Source organism: Anastrepha obliqua, chromosome 3 (assembly GCF_027943255.1).
Source record: "Anastrepha obliqua isolate idAnaObli1 chromosome 3, idAnaObli1_1.0, whole genome shotgun sequence".
Lineage (NCBI taxonomy): Eukaryota > Metazoa > Arthropoda > Insecta > Diptera > Tephritidae > Anastrepha > Anastrepha obliqua.
In genome coordinates, this window is record NC_072894.1 from 123,509,997 (window position 1) to 123,530,566 (window position 20,570).

The 20,570-nt window shown below is 34.6% G+C and overlaps 1 protein-coding gene across 2 annotated transcripts in view; it reads left to right on the forward strand.

The window, feature by feature from the left end:
* Positions 1–20,570, forward strand: part of LOC129240290 (facilitated trehalose transporter Tret1-2 homolog) — a 121,407-nt gene that overhangs the window by 43,597 nt on the left and 57,240 nt on the right. For both annotated transcript variants that reach the window (XM_054875998.1, XM_054875999.1), the window contains exon 2: positions 14,076–14,112. The gene's annotated coding sequence lies outside the window, so the exon portion shown is untranslated. The remainder of the gene's footprint in view (positions 1–14,075; positions 14,113–20,570) is intronic.

Genomic DNA, 20,570 nt, shown 5'->3' on the forward strand with positions numbered 1-20,570 from the left:
ATTTGGCCAGACTCGAGTGTCCAACGGAGGGTTAGAGAAATGTTTCATGATATTGCATAACCTGAAATGTTGACGAAAATTGTTTTTACGCCATATGCTATTCTGAGTCCACATTCCACGGATTCCACACGGCAAAATGTCGGGTATTCGTTCATTCCTTATATGTATGGAGAAAATGCACAAAACTGCCAAACAAAAAAAAAAAATTTTAAATCCCAAAAAAGAATTACCAAAAACCAACAACAATTTTTTTATTATATAATATTATATTTTACATATTATTAGACTGAAATTCAATGGGCTAAAAACAAAAAAAAAAAAAACAAAAACAAATTAAAAATCCCTAAACAGAATTACCAAAAACCAATAAAAATACACACTTGCAACTTTTCTAAAAATTCTGATTAAAAGCTGAAAATGTTGATGACAATTTATTGATATTTTTTTTTAACTAGCACAAACTTGTATTTTCTCGTATATGGTTTTTGTAGTAGAATGAACTGTATTAAAAAAAAATTAAATTTAAATAAGAAACAAATAAATTGCTAAAATGTGTCAAAAGGTTCCCGAGCTATAGTAATTTAATGCACTGTATGTAACTAACAATATGCGAATGTAAACTTATTGTATATTTGGTTTTCTTGTTGTATTAAAACAGTTTATCTAAGTTGTATTCCTATATCTATAAATGTAGTGCCTGATGCCAGAATTACATATGTACATAAAATTTTACTTTCTGATATTAGCGGGACACAGCAATAAGACGTTCAGATTTTCAATTTAACTGCTATCTTTAATTGCACTACTAATCTGTCCTGTAGTATAAAAAAACGCTGCATAACGTAAACCATAATTTTCATGGTCTGTCTTTATGTAACATAGAAATTTTCTAGTATTGGCTCATAGTTAAAAAAATTCGTTTTGTTGCATAGTGTACTTTACCACAAATGAGGTGGAGTTTATTTATATTATTATTTCCGGTGAAAAAATACCGCTTAGAGATTTTTTGGGATCGACTTGTATGGCACTGTCCAACGATCGCTCCTCGGCAGGGATAGACAAAGAAAAACTTCTCATAAAAAACCATCGGTCGTGGGTGGTCCGAAGGGTCCTTCAATTGTCGTCAGCTTATTATTCGTTTCAGCGTTTATAAAAATCACCCTCCTATTCTTAGACTAAATGGTCGTGTATTTTCTTATGAAAATGAAGGGAATCGATTAGTAATTATACCTTTGTTAAGTGTAAAGCAACTTTGATCGAATTTACGCCAATGTGCATACTTAAAATTTATATATATATACATATAATTGGCGCGTACACCCTTTTTGGGTGTTTGGCCGAGCTCCTCCTCCTATTTGTGGTGTGCGTCTTGATGTTGTTCCACAAATGGAGGGACCTACAGTTTCAAGCCGATTCCGAACGGCAGATATTTTTATGAGGAGCTTTTTCATGGGAGAAATACATTCGGAGGTTTGCCACTGCCTGCCGTGGGGAGACCGCTATTAGAAAAATGTTTTTCTTAATTTCGGTGCTTCACCGAGATTCGAACCAACGTTCTCTCGGTGAATTCCGGATGGTAATCACGCACCAACCCATTCGGTTACGGCGGCATTTATATAACCATATAAAAAGGAATCTATTGGCATGTCCGCATTATGAATTAATCTGCGCTCTGGCTCCTAGATATTGCATATGTACAAGGTGGCGCAAAATTAATCAATCAATTTTGTTTTTAAATAAATTTTTTAATAAATAAAAAAAATGTTTTGAGTGATGGAAATCTTCATCTTGACCTTTACACGCTGCATTACTTGCTGGTTTATATGCTGCAGCTTTCTAGTTCATAAGTGTTAAATATGCTTGACGTATGATGGAACTTGCAAAAATTATAAATCTTCTGATAGGGTGATTAATTTTGCGCCACCTTGTATATGAATGCATGTGCATTATGCTTCGCAATTTGTTTTGTTTGCTCACATTAAAAAGATATAAGTGCCTTCACATTCGTTAATTTGGTGCTATCACGAATGGAAACCAAAAACAAAACTAAACATGATTACACAACAAATTCTAATCACCGTAAATCTGGAAGTAAACTAAGTTCGCTTGTATTTAATTAATTTTGAAAAAAAAAAACAGAAAATATATAATATTTCATTCAAAATAATAGCAGTCTAAGATAATATAATTTTTTGTCATCACGGCTTTTTCAAATTTTGTGACAGGTACCAGAAATAACTACATAATTTTTTCTTAATTGCTCACTTTAACATTTTACATTGTCGATCTGGAACTTTCATTTCAAAATAACTCAGCAGAACACCAACCAACTGTGTTTGCTTTGTAAGTTGGGTACTCGAGTGTGATTTCTTCATTGCGAATATCATTTGAGAATTTGAAGAAGAAACACTAGGCCTCTTCGCCAACCGTTAACATGTGGCGAATAGATGAAGCAACTGGTATAAATGAACACATCTTGGCAGCTGCCTAAAATTACATTTGTTTTGTAAAGTAAAAAAGTAAGTTATATCAGTTTTATGAAGTATAACCAAGGCGAATTCAGTACTATTCTATCATTCTTGAGGTATAACCGCACAGGCTAGCGGCAAATCTGGTTCATGATTTGTTATCAGCGACTCCACTTGAGACAATTTTTGAAGTGTTTTTTTGCTTGTCGATTGTTTCGCGGTCTGTAAATCAGTATTTATTCTATGATCATCTTTAAAAACTCAGATTCTTCGGACCAAGTAATTAAGTGCGTAAGTACATATGTATATAATTTTATATACATATGTACATACATATGCATGCATATTTCGATATGGAAGGAAACTCAAGTGGGTAAAATTATTAGAGCCGAAAGTTAAAGTCAAGGTAATTATAATTTTTTAATTCGCGTCAAACGAATTTGTATGCATTGAATTGAATTACGATTGATTGATTGCTTATTCACTCTTAGCCTTTATACTCGTAAATTGTAAGGCTTTATGCTAATCAATGGTATTTGTTTACTTGTACATATATGTATGTGAATATCTAACAAAAAAAGGTGCGTTTTTCACTTTTTTATCACATTCCTTTTTTCTTACTCTTTAGGTACGTACATACATATATATACGTATATATAGTATACACATATGTAGTATTCAATAGTAAGCTAGAAGTTATGAATGAAAAACTGGTGTTGATAACTTATTTATATTTTATTTTTTTATTTCAGCAGCTGACAATATTTCGCTTAGCCCTCAGCATATCGGCTTAGATATTTGTAGTTGGTTATGTCGACATTTATTTGTGAGTCATTAGCCAATGCTAAATACAGTGCGCGAAAAAACTATAGCACCGCAACATTTTCACTAATTATCTTCTTTTTTGTTTTTGAATAAATAAATAAATAAAAGACAAGTGCACGAATTTTTTTAATATGAAAAAATGCACAAGGAAAAAATTGTGAAAAATCAACAGAATTGTTTAGAAACTTAAAACTGGCACTTTGTTGTATTAAAATTTAATAATATATAAAACTAGATATCAAAAACATTTTCTAGAAACTCTAATTAAAAACTGTGGACTTGTGATGAAATGCTGGCGGAATTTTTTTCATTTTTGCAATGCTTTTAATTATGCTTTTATGAAAAAATAATGAACACTCAAACAAAAAAACGAACTAAAGAGTGATTTTTTAGCTATTATCTTTTTAAACAGTTGGTTTAAACAGCTGACGCACGTTTCGTGTTTTGTTTCACTGTCAAACATCTTCAGTTCGGTCTATAATTTGACCATGAATCGTCTTACAAACGAACAACGCTTGCAAATCATTGATTTTTATTATAAAAATGCGTGTTCTGTTAAGAAAGTTTAAGATCCACTTTTTTATCGAAAAATTGTGTTCACCGACAAAGCTCATTTTTGAATCAAAGGGTCCGTAAGTAAGCAGAATTGTCGATTTTGGAGTGAAGATCAGCCAGATGAATTGCAAGAGCTACCAATATATCCAGAAAAGGTCACAGTTTGGTGTGGTTTATGGGCTGGAGGTATCACATGCCACACAGCACGCGTAATAACGGATTTGTTGAGAGGCGAGTTCGGTGGACATTTTATTTCACGTTCGGGACCTGTCAATTGGCCACCCAGATCGTGCGATATAACGCCTTTAGATTATTTTTTGTGGGGCTTTGTTAAAGCTCATGTCTATTCAGACAAGCCTGTTTTAATTAACGCATTGGAAGACAACATTAAACCATTTATATGTGAGATACCGGCCGAAACATTGGAAAGAGTATGCGAAAATTGGTCTAAGGGGATGGACCATTTGAAGCGCAGTCGCGGTCAACATTTGCATGAAATAATCTTCAAACATTAAATTATATGGACCGTACTATCGATTTAAATAAAAATTTCATGCATTTTTCTGAATTTTACGTGTGTTTGTTTGAAAAACTTTCCTATAGCTCTTAAAAAATCACCCTTTACATAGCAAAACAAAATTCTAGAAACCCTAATTAAAAACTGTGCGCTTGTGAGTTCACAATCGTATTTGAATAGATTTGTATTTCAAAAACATGTCTTCTTCTTCTTAGGAAAAACTAGATCAAAAACTTTGTGCTTCCGCAAACAAACTCCATTTAAAAGCACCACCTTCAGCCAACTCTGTTTGCACTTGGTATTTTCACTATTTCTCATTATTTCTTCTCCTATCATCAGGGACTATCGCATAAAACTCATAAGGAAATGCGTTTGCGTGCATTTGGACATTTTGACAGATTCTGTCTGTCAAATACACTAATGAGAGCGCTAATGCGGTTATGCTGCGAGACTTGTAAAGTATGGCTTCTGCTCGTCGAGGGAGAATATTACTTCTTAGTTATATGCTTCATCCAAAGTAGAATTTATGTATTGGCCAGAATAATCTTGCGGTAGATTTTAAAGCTGACATTATTTACATTATCTACATTTTTGATGCCGGTTCCCAAGTGTACAAAAACCTTTAAAAAAAAGGTTCTAGAATTTGATATTTCATTTATTGGACAATACTACCACTGGAGTAAATTCCATAGTTATATTAAGGGCCATGGTTGACTTTTCATTATTGCGGAGTTAAGCCCATCTGCTCGGACTCCTACTTTCAAATTTCAAAATTTATTGCTAAAAAGCTTCACATGAACTGTTAACACAGTTATTAATTATATGGCAAAGTATCAAAATGGCGATTCGCTGAACGTATTTGAATATAACCCAAAAAGTTAAGAGAATCCCTTTACGAAACTTTCAGGAATTACTGAGCGTAGTGTCAGCTATTAATAAAAAAAACTAGAAAACATCGGAAGGATTGTTTTGAGAAACTGGTTTTTTTAACCTAACCTTTTATCTGGTAACCCATTCAAATCTAATAGAACATTCAAATCGTTAACTACTCACTACTTACATATGCACGAGTATGTACATAGATCCACAATCTAATTAATATTGAATTCAACCGAATTACCCCCACAAATTGAGAGGCACCCAATTTGAAAACGAAAATCTTTAATATTTCAGGAAATCCGTCTAGAAGTCATACCGAACAGCGCGTGCAAGGTGAATGTACTTTATGTTAATGAAATAAAGCAACAAAGCAAAAGTTAAATTGTGGTCAAATCACAAGACCATTCAATGACTATAAAGCCACAAGCAAGTGCACCACAACTTGAATAAAACGTAATGAAGCGTACTTAAAGGGGGTATAAAAAGGAATGCATACTAATTCATTATAATGCCGTATTAGGTAAAACAAAGCCATAAGGCAAATAAAAATGCTAGATATGCTAGATTGGGATCCCGATTTTTTTGTTTTTTTATAAATACTAGGACAATTTGTTATGCTTTGACAGTTAAATTAAATTAAATTAAAGCTTACACCAAAACTCATATTTAATCCAAGCTCTTTAAAAGTTTAATTTGCAAGGGCAACTTTTCTAGTAGCAAGAACTGTTTTCAAATTATGTACAAATAAATAGCATGTAATACTGTTTGCCACATGAATAATTTCAGATACACGGCTGCCTGGACTGCGTTTTATGAGGATCTCACGATCGGTCTGATTTCGCGCCGCTTTACTGAAATCATTTAGCACTCAGACCATGGGCGTTGAAGAAAACGCGAATCATTTGCGTGTAGCCTTCGCCATTGACGGAAATATTGGCTTCATTTTTGCAGTGATTTCTTCGCGTATTGGGAGAATTTTTTTCACTCCAAATACGCCTGTTTAGATCAGACGGCCAATTGATATTTTTGTGACTTTAAAAAATGTTATTCAATGAGCAATCCCGATGTTTCGGGATTATATAAAAAATCAACATAAACATTGGCATCCATTTAAATTACAATACATACAGACAAAAAGTGATCTTAGACGTCCTTGACCGTAGCAAGATCAGAACAGTAAATAACGACCAATAAAAAGGCAGACAGCTTCAATTCAGAAATCATTTATTTCGCTAGTAGCAAAAAGCTACTCAATAAAATTATAATAGTGAATGTGTGGCGTAATAAAGAATCAATATTTATTTAATGCTTGCTGTTAAAAATTTTATAATATGAATGCATCAGTCATTAAATTATTAGCTACCAGCAAAAAAACAACAACAATACATTGTTCTCTGTACTTTCAGTCTCATAGCACAGCTTAAAAAATTAAAAAATTGCATGCTCATTAGCTCCCCTAGTAATGCCATCTGATATTTTTTGTATTTAAACTAAAAACTGTATACACAATAAAAAAATTTATATTTTTTTAATAAACACAAAAACAAGATAATAATGTTTACTTGGCATGCAAAATGAAAAAAAACAATCGTTTCTAAAGCTTGCCACACAAAAAGAGGCTCGCTTGTGGCTAATCAATTTAATTCCAAAGCTCAAATCATTGCTTCAATTTTTTAGCGTGGAGGGACGTCTGCGGCATGCATCCCGTGCTGACATTCGTCGTCTCTTGTCATTGGCCCATTGCATTTGTTGGCTCGTATAGATCGCATCTCTGACGTGAGTTCGCTTTGAACTCAAAACCTTTGTTGACCAAAACACTCTGATCATTGACTCGAGCTACGACAATTAGTTATAATTTGTTTGCATTCACTTGTCGCTTATTTTTGTCTATTGCATGGAGACTGCATTGACGCAAGCTTAGTAGCGCACACTGCAAAAAATATTACTTTTAAGTGCAGCGAGAATTTGGTTTTGATATTTTCTCGAATTGGTTTAGTCAGGCTTATACGAGATTTGTTATTTTTTTTTTTTGTTTATTTATATCTCCTGACGCATAACTCTTTGACACTATTCAAGTCCAGCTACCCCTTCAATTTATGATTTGTGACATAATCTTAGGTCAATTTATCGGGTTCTCTGTGCAAGAGTGAAAAATTCGAAAGTGGAGGTTTGCTATTTTGTATGTTGTTAATTCATTGGAATTACTTTAAAATGAATAAGTCCACATTTTTTTTCTGCAAACTACAAAATGCCGTTACGTAACATTGAGTCCAAGTCATTTTATCGAGTTCTTTCTACCCACAGTGTGCATCGAAACCGGAAGTCGGACCGATTGTCAGTCACGCACAAGCCCAACTGGCATTAAAAAACGGCTATTCATTTTTATTGTATAATTCATTCGAATAAAATGCATGCAATAAATGCTCTAAAACCAATTATGAGTGTATTTCTATTGATGTCAAATACCGCGGAAATTTACCGAATCAAACATTTAATTGTGCCTCGTGCATTGATTGTTTTTGATTTAAATATTTTTGCTGTCATTGCCATGAGTTGCAGAAAAACTGATGCACCTTAATCCACCCAATCGACTTTGGTTTAATCTAATTTGTGTATGTTTGAAAGCATAACAATATTCATGTCTCGGTCGTTGAGCATATCTGCTGTGCTTCGTTAATTCATATGTACAGTAAGCCTTAAAAAAAAGTTTATATGTATATACATAACAAATGCAAGAAATTATACTGGCAAGTAATTACTCAGGCTAGAGTTGAAGTTTGATACCAAACAAGGTTTCTCCCTTTTCCAAACTGGATAAAGAGGCAAGGCGAATGGGTCTGGCGGTGAACGAGGACAAAACGAAGTACCTCCAGTCATCAAACAAACAGTCGGCACTCTCGCGTATCGGCACCCACGTCACTGTTGACAGTTATGATTTCGAGGTTGTGAAAGACTTCGTTTATCTAGGGACCAACATCGATAACAATGTCAGCCTTGAAATCCAACAGTAGCACTTCTGCTACTTTGGACTAAGTAGGCATTTGAGTAGTAAAGTTCTCTCTCGACGAACAAAACTAACACTCTACAAGACTCTCATCACACCCATCCTAACGTATAGCGCAGAAGCTTGGACGATGACAACATCCGATGAGGCGTCTCTTGGAGTGTTTGAGAGAAAAATTCTGCGGAAGATTTTTGGACCTTTGCACGTTAGTGACGGCGAGTATGGTAGGCGTTGGAACGATGAGCTTTACGACGACGCAGACATAGCGCAGCGTGTAAAGATTCCGCGGCTACGTTGGCTGGGTCATGTCGCCCGAGTGGATACAAACACTCCGACTCTGAAAGTATTCGTTGCGGTACCAGCTGGTGGTAGCAGAGGAAGAAAAAGTCCTCCTCAGCGTTGGAAAGATCAGGTGGAGAAGTTGTTGGCTTCACTTGGTGTGTCCAACTGACGCCGGTTAGCACGAGAAAGAAACGACTGACGCGCTTTGTTAAACTCGGCCAAAATCGCGTAAGCGGATATCGCGCCAATCAAGAAGAAGAGGAAGAGTTTAAAAAATAATATTGCTCTTCACATATTCGAAAAGGCAAACGATATTAAATGAAATTAGAAGGGAATTTGATACAATTGAAATATTCTTCTTCTTGATTGACACGATAACCGCTTAAGCGAAGTCGTTTATCTCTCACGAGAACAGGCACCAGTTGGACACACCAATATTGACGGCGAAGTGCTGCTCCACTTGATCTTTCCAAGGGAAACGAGGCATTCCCTTATCTCTGTTGCCGCCACCAGCTGGTACCGCATCGAAGATTTTCTGCGCGTTTTTGCGTGTATCCATTCGTTACTCTTAAATAAGGTTTGAGTAACTGACTTATCAATCGAACTAGTTTTCTTAAATGCAATTGTGGACTTCATCATGTGAACATGAAAATGAAGAAAAAAGTCTTTTTTAACAACGTTCGGTTTTGATCAGATGTAGAAATTACTAAGATTCCCTAGTAAAATCGAGAAAGTTGTATAAAAAAAGCAAGCAATATTTAAAAATTTAGAAAACTGCTTAATTTTTTACATATTTTTTAGTTGCAGATCTCATTGGTATTTTAGATGGCCTCATTCGTGCTGTACATCATTGCTATCCATTTTAAGCGCTTTAAAGTTTGTTGTTTGCGTCAGTCTTGTTAAATGTCGCAAACTGATAATATTAAAAATCTTTCGTTTTTCCAAACGATGACTTCAGAATATATGTATTTATGTATGTGCATATGCACATATTTTCTATAAATATAAAATCCATCTGAATTCCTAGAATCAGCTGTGCGTAGTTGTGTATGCATTCTTTGGACGCCCACTGTAGGCACTTGAATGTGTGCAGATGACAATGAATTTAGCAAATATTCGCTCAGTACTATAATTTTCCCGCCCCCCGTTTTACATATTCGTACTTGGCAACAATTGTGTGATGCTGTGTCAGTATTTGTGTTCGTCTATGCAAACTTTCTATATATTCTTGATTTATAAAATTCCGAGTTCAATATGTTATCGTTGACGCACACGGAGAAAGATGTTTTTTTAATGCGGTCGATTGGCATGAATGAAACCACTTGAGTTGACGTACTTCTGGAGGTAATTTGTCACAATTTCTTGTAAATAATGTTATTGTGTGTTTACAAGCAATACAGTCACTCGGTCTAAAGTGCAATTTCAATGTAAAGTGATAACCATTTTCGAATTTGTATTGCGTTTGAATGTTGAATGTTGATTACAGATTAGAGGTAAAATATAAAATATAAATAAAATTGATTTTCTAAACTTTAACTTATCATGAAGAAACAATGAAACGCCCCTTAACAACGTGATACAGTGGGTATTTTCGCTTTGTGGAATACATGAAATGAGTTCGAAAAATAAAGCTTAGCGCTTGAAAAACTACATTTTCAGAGTTTGGAATTTTTATTTTTAATGATTTCCGTCTTCTATAAATAATTTTAGAATCCAATTAAGATTATGCTTAAGTGGTTCTGCAATATGGTACTTACAAATACTTTTTCTTCTTCTTCTTATGTAGCGCATTGCCAGCTTGAGTCGCCGTTAAATATCTTTTGCATAGTTCAGCGATATGATGTCTAGCTATTCAAGTATTTCTTTAATTTTTCTGAAAATGTCTTTGTTTGCAGGCTTGGGTATAATAAGAAGTAAAATGAAAAAGTTTTGAAAAATATTTTATAAATAATTTTGAGATTTATTCAATGCCGAACATTTTTATAAAGGGTTTTTCAATTGGCGCGGGTCGATTTTGGCGCCCTGTGGCAGTCATTTTGTTTTGGTGGCATCTGTCAAATCTTTTGTTTATTATTCAGTTGTTTATGCCAAATCATCATGGCAAATTACACGATTGAACAGCACGTTCAAATGATAAAACTTTATTATCAAAATGAGTGTTCATTAACGCAAACGTTGCGCGCATTGCGCCCATTTTTCGGTAGACGTGGTGGCCCTTCCAATTTCTTATGGCCCATATTGAACCATGTGGACTTAGACGGCATGTGGTTCCAGCAGGACGGCGCTACGTGCCACACAGCAAACGCCATTTTATTCCATTTCAACATCTACCCACCCTTATTGAAAAACCCTTTATAACCTTCTTAAAGTCAAATATTTTCGGTTCTTTTCAACATTTTTATAAATTTTTTTGTTAATTTCAAAGGTAATAGACGAAGATTGTTTGAAAAATCCGTGCATTAATAAAAACTACTTAATTGTTTGGGGTAAACTTATTTGTTTTTCGACATAGTTTCCTTTAAGGCTTATACACTTCGCTCAACGCTGTTCTAGTTTGTTGATGACTTCCGTATAATGGGACTTGTCCAAGTTTAAAAAATAGACATTCGTTTTTTAATTACATCATCATTTGTATAAAATCTTCTTCCCGCCAGCCATTTTTTCAAATTGGGGAACAAATAGTAGTTCAAGGGGATTGTCTGGACCATAGGGTTGAGTTGGACCCCTATATCCATTAATTTTTTAAAATAATGTTTCCATTTGTGGAACAACATCAAGACGCACATCACAGATAGGAGGAGGAGCTCTGCCAAATACCGAACAGAAATCTATTTATTTATTTTTTAATATTTAATCAGCATACGAAATTTTTTCTCGTCCATTTTTTTAAAATCACTCGACTTCCTCGATTCAAACGACTGCCAAACACAAAGAAATATACCGATCTGGCTGGAACTTGTTGTGTGTTCTTCCAAGAGATGCTACTAACTAAACATAACCTCGATATGCGCCGGTAGTGCCATCTTTGTGACTTTACATGGACTTTTCAAACGACTCTCGTACACTTAAAAAATTGTTTTTTTGATAATGAAAATTTGGAAACTTTTTTGTTTGTTCTTTTATTCAAAATTTTTAGGGAATCCGTTTTTCTTTGTTATATATGAAAAACGTCCCACCTCATTTTGCTAATTGTTCCGTTAATAGCTCAGATTATGGTCAGTATATTCGACTAACTTTTCGGGTAGCAAATGCAGCGAACCAGTGAACCGTAGGTAAACGCCCGGAGGCGCCCTGTGCGAATATGTACGCATATTAGACCAGCAGTAATAATTAAATATTTTTGAAGAAATAGTTTCGCTAAGTGATGCTGGTTTTCAATATTTCTGATTGAAGATTACTTACAAAAAAAAAAAAAAAACTAACGCACTAGCCCAAATGATAAGATAAAAAAACAAATTTAATACTCCAAAATTTGGGGTTTCTTAAAAAAAGCGGATTTTTATGACTAAATTTAAAATTTTAAAAGTTCTGGTAAACCTTTTGATTTCTACATTCTTTAGTTCGCCGCCGTTCGAGTGAAATTGTACACATTTTGAGTTTGGTGTTTATATTTTCTTCAAAACTTAATTTCCTTCAGAAAGGATTTGTTTCAAATTTTAATTTTTTTTGACTCTCCGTAATTGGCGCGATAACCGCTTAAGCGATTTTGGCCTTTTTTTAGACTGCATTTGCTAAATTTCGAATTTAGTCATATTACGGTTTTAATTTAATAGATGGAGGACGTGCGCGTCGTTCTTGCAATACTTGTCCGAAATAGAAAAACAAGTTACTGGTCCTGTTTCCTGTTTCACTGTTACCTTTATTGTACTGCAAATGTACAGAAGATTCAACTTTAAAAAACTGAAAGGCTCAAGCCAGAAGAAAAAAGTAAAAGGATTATCAAAATTCACAAACAAGCAAAACTCAAGTATTTTATAGACCAATTCTCATAATTTTTTGTCGGAATATATATGATATATATTTGTTAGTAAACACACAACTGCTATTCACTTTTGCACCAAATTTATTTTTAAAATTAATAAAAACAATATTATATTATGTATATAGTATAATTTTATCTCTATCTCTATCCCTATCTCTAACTTTATCTTTATCTCTATTTCTATCTCTATCTCTATCTCTATCTCTATCTCTATCTCTATCTCTATCTCTATCTCTATCTCTATCTCTATCTCTATCTCTATCTCTATCTCTATCTCTATCTCTATCTCTATCTCTATCTCTATCTCTATCTCTATTTCTATTTCTATCTCTATCCCTATCTCTATCTCTATCTCTATCTCTATCTCTATTCCTATCTCTATCTCTATCTCCATCTCCATCTCCATCTCTATCTCTATCTCTATCTCTATCTCTATCTCTATCTCTATCTCTATCTCTATCTCTATCTCTATCTCTATCTCTATCTCTATCTCTATCTCTATCTCTATCTCTATCTCTATCTCTATCTCTATCTCTATCTCTATCTCTATCTCTATCTCTATCTCTATCTCTATCTCTATCTCTACCTCTATGTCTATCTCTATCTCTATCTCTATCCCTATCCCTATCCCTATCTCTATCTCTATCTCTATCTCTATCTCTATCTCCATCTCTATTTCTATCTCTGTCTCCATCTCTATTTCTATCTCTATCTCCATCTCTATCGCTGTCTCCATCTTTATTTCTATCTTTACTCCTATCTCCATCTCTAGGCCAATCAAGTCTGAATAGGTAAAATTTTACCCATGAACGTGTTTTTTAAACATCGCATAAGGGCTAAGAGGAGGAAAATAACAAAACTTTAAAATATAATATTATCTTCTGACCCTTCTATAGAGCCATACAACGTTGTTTCGATTATTGATCTATTAAGGAAAAATGTTTAAATTTCTTCAGTTCACTTTAAAAGGCATGACTTATGGAGAAAATATCCGTCAGTAACTTAGTAAACTTGTACGAGTATGTATGTATGTATATATGTGGAAAGTGGACGCCGCAATATGAACCGATAACACTCCAGCCTAAACCCCATTCGAAGCATGTCTGCCTCCCGTCTATAAATGATTAATTGTTTTCCGTATCCTTTAATATTAATCAGGTTTTACCCACCAAAATGTATATTAGAAACAATTATAATATATTGCTCGGCCTATGAGAAGGGGGTGGAAGCATCCGGGAAAAGAACATGTACGAGTACTTATACATAAAGTACTCTAAATGCTTGTTAGACACATTCTTCAGTCCCTGTGATAAGATTAGTTTTAAAACAGATTAAATTTTTTATTAGTCGATTATTTTCAAAATATATATACATACATATACATATATTATGTATTTGTATGCTAAATTGATTTAAAAAGCAGCAGCCTTACTCGCTTAGCGTCATTCTAAAAATCATCCCATTCGTCAACGGAACTACTCGTGCGTCTCTACTACATATATTCATATGTACGCATGTTCAAATAAATACTAAAGTAAATTTGTTTTTTTTTTGTGATTGCAGATACCTACTAGTGAAACACAATCAGGAAAATTAAAAGGTAAGACCCATATTGACACTTTTTATTTGCCAGTCGCGCTTTCTTGGTACACCCACGCGGGCATGATTAGAACAGAGTGCGGAAAGGAATGTACTCCTTGTGAAGACTATTTGGTTAATCGGGTTATTTCCGGCAAATTTTGGACCGGCAAAACATAAGATTTATACTATTTGTATGAAAGGTGGACGTGACGGTTTTAGTGCCCGATGCCACGCCTATAAACCATCCAGATAACAATATTCATAGCCTGATGATGATGAATGAAATTTCGTTACACGCAAATGTGTAGATAATAGTGGAGAATATCTGCATATTTTGTGGCTTACCTAAGAGCTCTATGTTCTCACCAGTGCCTTAGGGGACAATTACTAAAATATAATCATTGAAAAAGCTTTATGTCAAGAAGTTAAACTGTGGTGGATATATCGGCATGCAGGTTCGAGGGACGTTTTGAGCGAGTGAGTTATTCCTACGTGCTGGTTTTTGAGAATTCTTTAAAGTGTGCGGCATGCCCATAATCTCTTTATTCCCAGAATTGATCAGACTACGTTCAAGGGATATATCTCGGATATGCTTGAAAACAGGTTAAGAAGCCAATAACTCAATTTGGTGCATCTGCAAGCTGCTTCGAAATATCTGAATGGCACTTGTAGTTCAAAAATCATCTTAAAAATAAACTTGTTCTCATATTTCGCGAATACTTGTGTACGAGCAGACTTTTTCCAATGTAGAACATTTAGGGCATTAGCACTTCACCGGTAATCTTCGTCCATTCGACAAAAGCTGATGCTATTTTTCCATTCATCCGTTCGTCATATGTATACATTGACTCCCGTTTCTTTCTTGCTAAGGTTTATTGTTATTAAAAGTAAAAATATAAGAGGACTACGTCGGCATGACGAAAATTGCCTTTAAAATATGTAAAATAGCATAACCCTTTAAGAGTTAATAATCGTATAATCATCAACTTATACAAATCAGCTCAGGTTTTCAAATATTAAAAAATATTCATATATACATACATGCATACATATAATATAATATATGCATATGTGCTTCACATAGAACATGCTCAAATACACTAAAATGTATTTAGAAAAAGAACAATGCACTACTTTCTGATTTCACTGATATATCGCACAAGAATAACAAGCAAACATAAGAGCGATTACCTGATGACATGCAAAGTATATGCATGTATGCATGATATGTATATCTGTGAGTATTCGCATACTTCAGCCACAATCTTTGACAAACACACTTGGAGGTCTGATAACAAACCATCACATAGGGCATATGACTTATTGTTTTATTCATTCAAGAATTATCGCATCATTACCAAAATTTATTGTTTATCACCACAACAACAAACAAGCAAAACAAGCAAATAATTAATCAGTATTATCACAATTGGCACTCATATGTGTTTTTATGTATGTATTTATGTATGGACATATATCACCTGGGCACGTATGAATTCATATCAGTCACAACGATTCCGTGATCCCGATCTTTTGAGTGTCAAAAATTCCTTGACTTCAATGAGGTAGGGAGATAATAAATAAATGAATATACAAACAAATTTAGTGATTGTGCATATGTGACCTGCATATGTATACTTGTATTATCATAATTTGGGGTAAAATGAACTTAGCAACAAACGTAGAAGCGGGCTCTCAGTATTCTGCATAAAAACTATTTTGCCGAAGAGCGCTTAGATTCAGATTACGATCACTTGGCGTCACCATTTTGAAGTGGCGCATAAATCTTCCGGAGAGTACTTCAAAATCGGGCCATCGAATAGCGTTGCTGTTGTAGTAGCAGTTCATCAGACCCTGCCAAGGGCGGTGTAGTCACTGGATATTTCTTGGAATGCTGTCTACGTCCAAGCTTCGCCATGAACCAATTAAAAACAAACCATGTATGAGGAGGCAGAGAATCGCAAACGTCCTAATGTACATATTTCTGTCATGAAAAATATCCTCTTAAAAACATCTGCCGTTTGGAACCGGCTTCAAGCTGTAGGTCCCTCCATTTGTGGAAAAACAGCAAGACGCACGCCAGATATAGGAGGAGGAGCTCGGCGAAACACCAAAAAAGGTGTACCGAAAAAAGTGAATTTCCGGCTGTCACGTCCCGCTTTTGACACCAAATTTATTTTGATAAGATTTTACAATGAAAGAGAACAAAGAAAGAAAATAAAATAGTGCTGTGATTGAGTTCGATTATTAATGGTAAAATTTATAAGTATCTAAAATGGTTTGAGAATCAACATGTATGTATTTATAAAATATGATTTTCATGGTAGAAAGTGGTTTATAATCGTGGAATAATAGAGCAGCCCGATTTTTCAATACGGAAGAATGAAATGTAAACAAAACGAAAAATTTCAAAGGCACCAACTTTTTTCGCAAATTCACGGTTGGCTGATTACGTGACCTTTAGTAATTGGTTCATGATGCCTCTCTGTCATACAATAGGACGGGCATGTTAAGTGATGTTGGTTAGTGATTAGGCTGAAAAATCAACACAAATGTAGAATTATCACGTCAGCAAATCGGCTGATTCTCTCAAATTTACTGAGAGCAGGATAGCGGTACACGGATGCCGCCACCTTCGGCATTCTCTCCATCGGCAAGTTGCTTGAGTCGTAGGGAAAGAAAGAAATTTTATCCGAACTCGCACGAAATGCCAACGACAGTAGGGGCTTTAATTAATTTTGGGTCACTTTGGGTCACAAATTGGTTGGCTATGAAGAACGCCTTTCATATTCTGTACAGCAATTGACGCATCAGCAATAAACGGTGCATAAGTTTCGCAGTTTTGTTGTGCTTAAGCTGCCCTAATCAAGTAGTACCACCCCCAACTGAGAGCTTCACGCATTGTTGCTTTTGTTGATTCCATTATTGGTGTATACAGCAATTTCAGAAATACCCCAAAATATCTGTTTTATGCTTACAATAATAAAGAAATTTATTATTGTCACAAATAAATCTCATATCAAATAGGAAAACCCCGGCAAATACCTAATTGCAAATGCAGGTGTATGTGTGTATTGTGCAGCCATAAAGATAATACATACATATAAGCGCATACATATGTAATTAATTTTTCACGCAGTAAATTTGGTATGACATAACATGAAATAACAACAGAATAATGAAAGAAAAACAAAAGAATAAAAGTGTGCAGTAAGCAAATTTACAACAAAAAATGTCATCTGGCAATTGGAACAAAAAATTGCAGAATTCACCACTTTCAAGCAGCGCAGGTGCATATACTATACGAGTACATGCTTACATATATATGTATATGTATATGTGAATATGTATTGTATTTGTATAAAAATGTATAATAAAAATAAATAACCTTCGTAACGCAGTACAGATGTGTCTATAAGTACTTAATGACTACTAGCGGTTCGGGAGCTGATAAGGCAAATCGAAATGGAAAGTGCAAAGTAAAATGAAATACAGTAGATTCTGTTTTTATGCGGTATATATAATACGTTCCACAAGAAACAGCATAAAAAAAGCTACCAGTTCTACAGTAAAACTATAGATACGTTTCAAAAGTGCTAAGAACCGCATAAATCTGAAATAATGTAATCGCATAAAAAAAGTTACTAGTCCCATATTATAACTATAGATACGTTCCATAGACCGCATCAATCTGAAATAATTAAATAAAATCGCATAAACAAAAAATTGTATTTTTGAAAATTATATCTTTATTTAAGAAACGGCAGAATCGAAAAATAAATTTACATCGTCAGAAATAGAATCAGCCAATATCCGCATGTTGCGCATTTGTTTGGGATTTGGCATGAAATCACTTTCGTCACTTGAGGAAATGTACACGTCTGATCTAGATGGTTATGCAGGCGGTTCCATACTTGTAGGGCTAGCATTTCTGATGTAATCGGTGATGAGTTTTCGCTTAGCTGGTTTAGAATCTTGTTTATATGTACAACTCCTGATAGGTCGACATGTATTTTTTATTTTTTTTTTAAACCGCACTATTTCAAAATCGCATAAAAAAAACCGCATAAAAACAGAATCTACTGTACTTATAAATATATTTCAGTTCATGTGTACATATGTAAAAAACAAACCGCATAAAACCGAATGAGCACTTGGCGAATTTTCGCTGATTATTACGATTTATAAGGCTTTAACCCAATTTATTTGGTATCAACTAGTCAAAAATTAATTACCACGAAAATGATGAATGTGCGCACTAAAAATTTTTGACACTCAGTCGGAGGCTCTGTGTCTAATGAGGCGCTCATGGAGACACTCACTGTCTAATGGAGGCGGCGTGAGAAGCTAGTAATTTGAAAAGATTATGACTAGTTAACCCGGCATTTTGTACGTACAGAAGGCCCGCCTCGCCAAAGATGGCCGGAGTTTTACAAATAGAAGCGGCAAATTTCTACTCTATTACTTCTGTTGACATACCAAAGAACGTAGTGTTGTGAAAATTTCCCAAAAGTGCTTTCATGCAATGAAAACGTTTTTTTATTATATCTAAGTTACTATCAAAAGAACATTCTGGTTTTCATACATACGCACAGGAACTTTTCACTTTTTTCCGGCTAATCGTAATTTACTATTTAACAACCTTCAAAAATTTATCAACCATAAATTATGCGCTTAACATATCTGCAAATGTATATATGTATGTGTGAATTTACTTCTACTAAAAAATAAAATATTAAAATGTGTGCATGCAAATTTTATTTGCCCCTAATAGCGCTATTGGCATGTGTTTGTATGCATATATGTATGTGATCTTGAAATTCAAGAACTTATCAGTAAATTCAATTAAATTATTACTTCAAAACTGGACATTGAAATTCACGCGCTAACTTCCACGTAATCAACGAATGCTCCAACAATTCGTGTTTTGGAAAGTTTTGGCACTCAAATTTTCATAAATTATCAACCACATAAACAATTGCCATTTATACCCCGCAATAAAATTAATTAGACTCAGAAGGGCACTAATTCCGTGCCGCCTAATCCTTAGGTGCTAGTGGTGGGAAACGCATGCAGAACGGAATTCTAGAACTAATGCAATACAGGCCTCAATCTCAGCTTAAAAGTGAATGCAGAAAATTGCAACAATTATTTTTATTTGAAAGTATTTGTTGGGGATAGCAGACAAAACTGGCACTATATCAAAGTGTTATTTGTGAATTAGTTGCGACGAGGTTCTATTTAGTTCAGTGTGGGGCACGTAAATTGTTTCGATTTTTGCGATCCCGATTTCTTCAATCTCGAGATCCCGGAATTAATTTCGGGATTTAAATATTCATTAACTTGCAACAGGAGAAGGTTTCTGTCAAATAATAACTAAATCGGTTTCAAAAAATAATTGTCGTGATTGCCATCTCCAACTTATACAAAACCACAACAATTTAAATCAATTTCTGGCTCAGAATTTGCATAATTTCGTCAATTCTGAAACACTTTGCTAAACAGTTCGCGGAGTGTGGCAGCGTAAAGCCTTTCTAGAAGCCCAAAGCATAAAACAAAAAAGGGCTCAAGCCTAAAACAAAACTCGCGACCAGTTCTGCTAGCAAAACTCAATTATGTAGCTTATTTTACCACGCAGAAACTAATTGGTTCCACTTTTATTTCTATTTGCACCATTTGGTGGTACTCTCGCGAGTATTGGTAGAGGAACACGCTGAGAGTGCAGACGTTCTTTTTTCAAAATACACTGCTTGTAGTTTTTCGCAAATTCAATCATTTAATGTTATAAAAAATAAATGATGAAGTTAATAATTTGAATTTTAATTAGAAATAATCAAAAAATTCAAATAAAGAAGAATGAGAATTCTTTTGAAGAACCCAAGAATCGAACCGAGAATCACTTGAATCAATGCCCTCCCCCTATTGGCTGTTGCGACAGCGGAACAGTGCGCGCAATATTCAGTTTCAGCACAGATATAATAAGCCTCTTCTATTCTATACAGATATAATAAGCCTCTTCTATTCGCCACTCTCTCGACTAACTTAACGAAACATTTGCGGGGGAAAGCAGCAACATATATTAGTTAACGAGTAACATTCGTCGCTAGCGAGTCTGGTCATACTCATACTCACTATTTTACACACAAATGTAATTTTGAGGCAGCTCTATTCCACCGTTACCAAGATATGCTCATTTATACCAGTTACTTCATCTATTCGCCACTTCCTAACGCTTGGCGAAAAGAAGAGGCCTAATATTATATAGTTTGTCAAATTTTACCATCGCAAAGGGATGCGGTGGGAGACAATTGGTCAATCCCAGTCTTGTCATCCCCGTATTAAATTCATCAATTGTTTTTATGTATGGGAAAAGATAACAAAAGCTCTCTGCCTACTATCCAAAATGCACTAGAAGTGGATCCTTTCAGTACGAGTGTATTTCTCTGCAGGATAATGGCACCTGCAAATATTTTAATT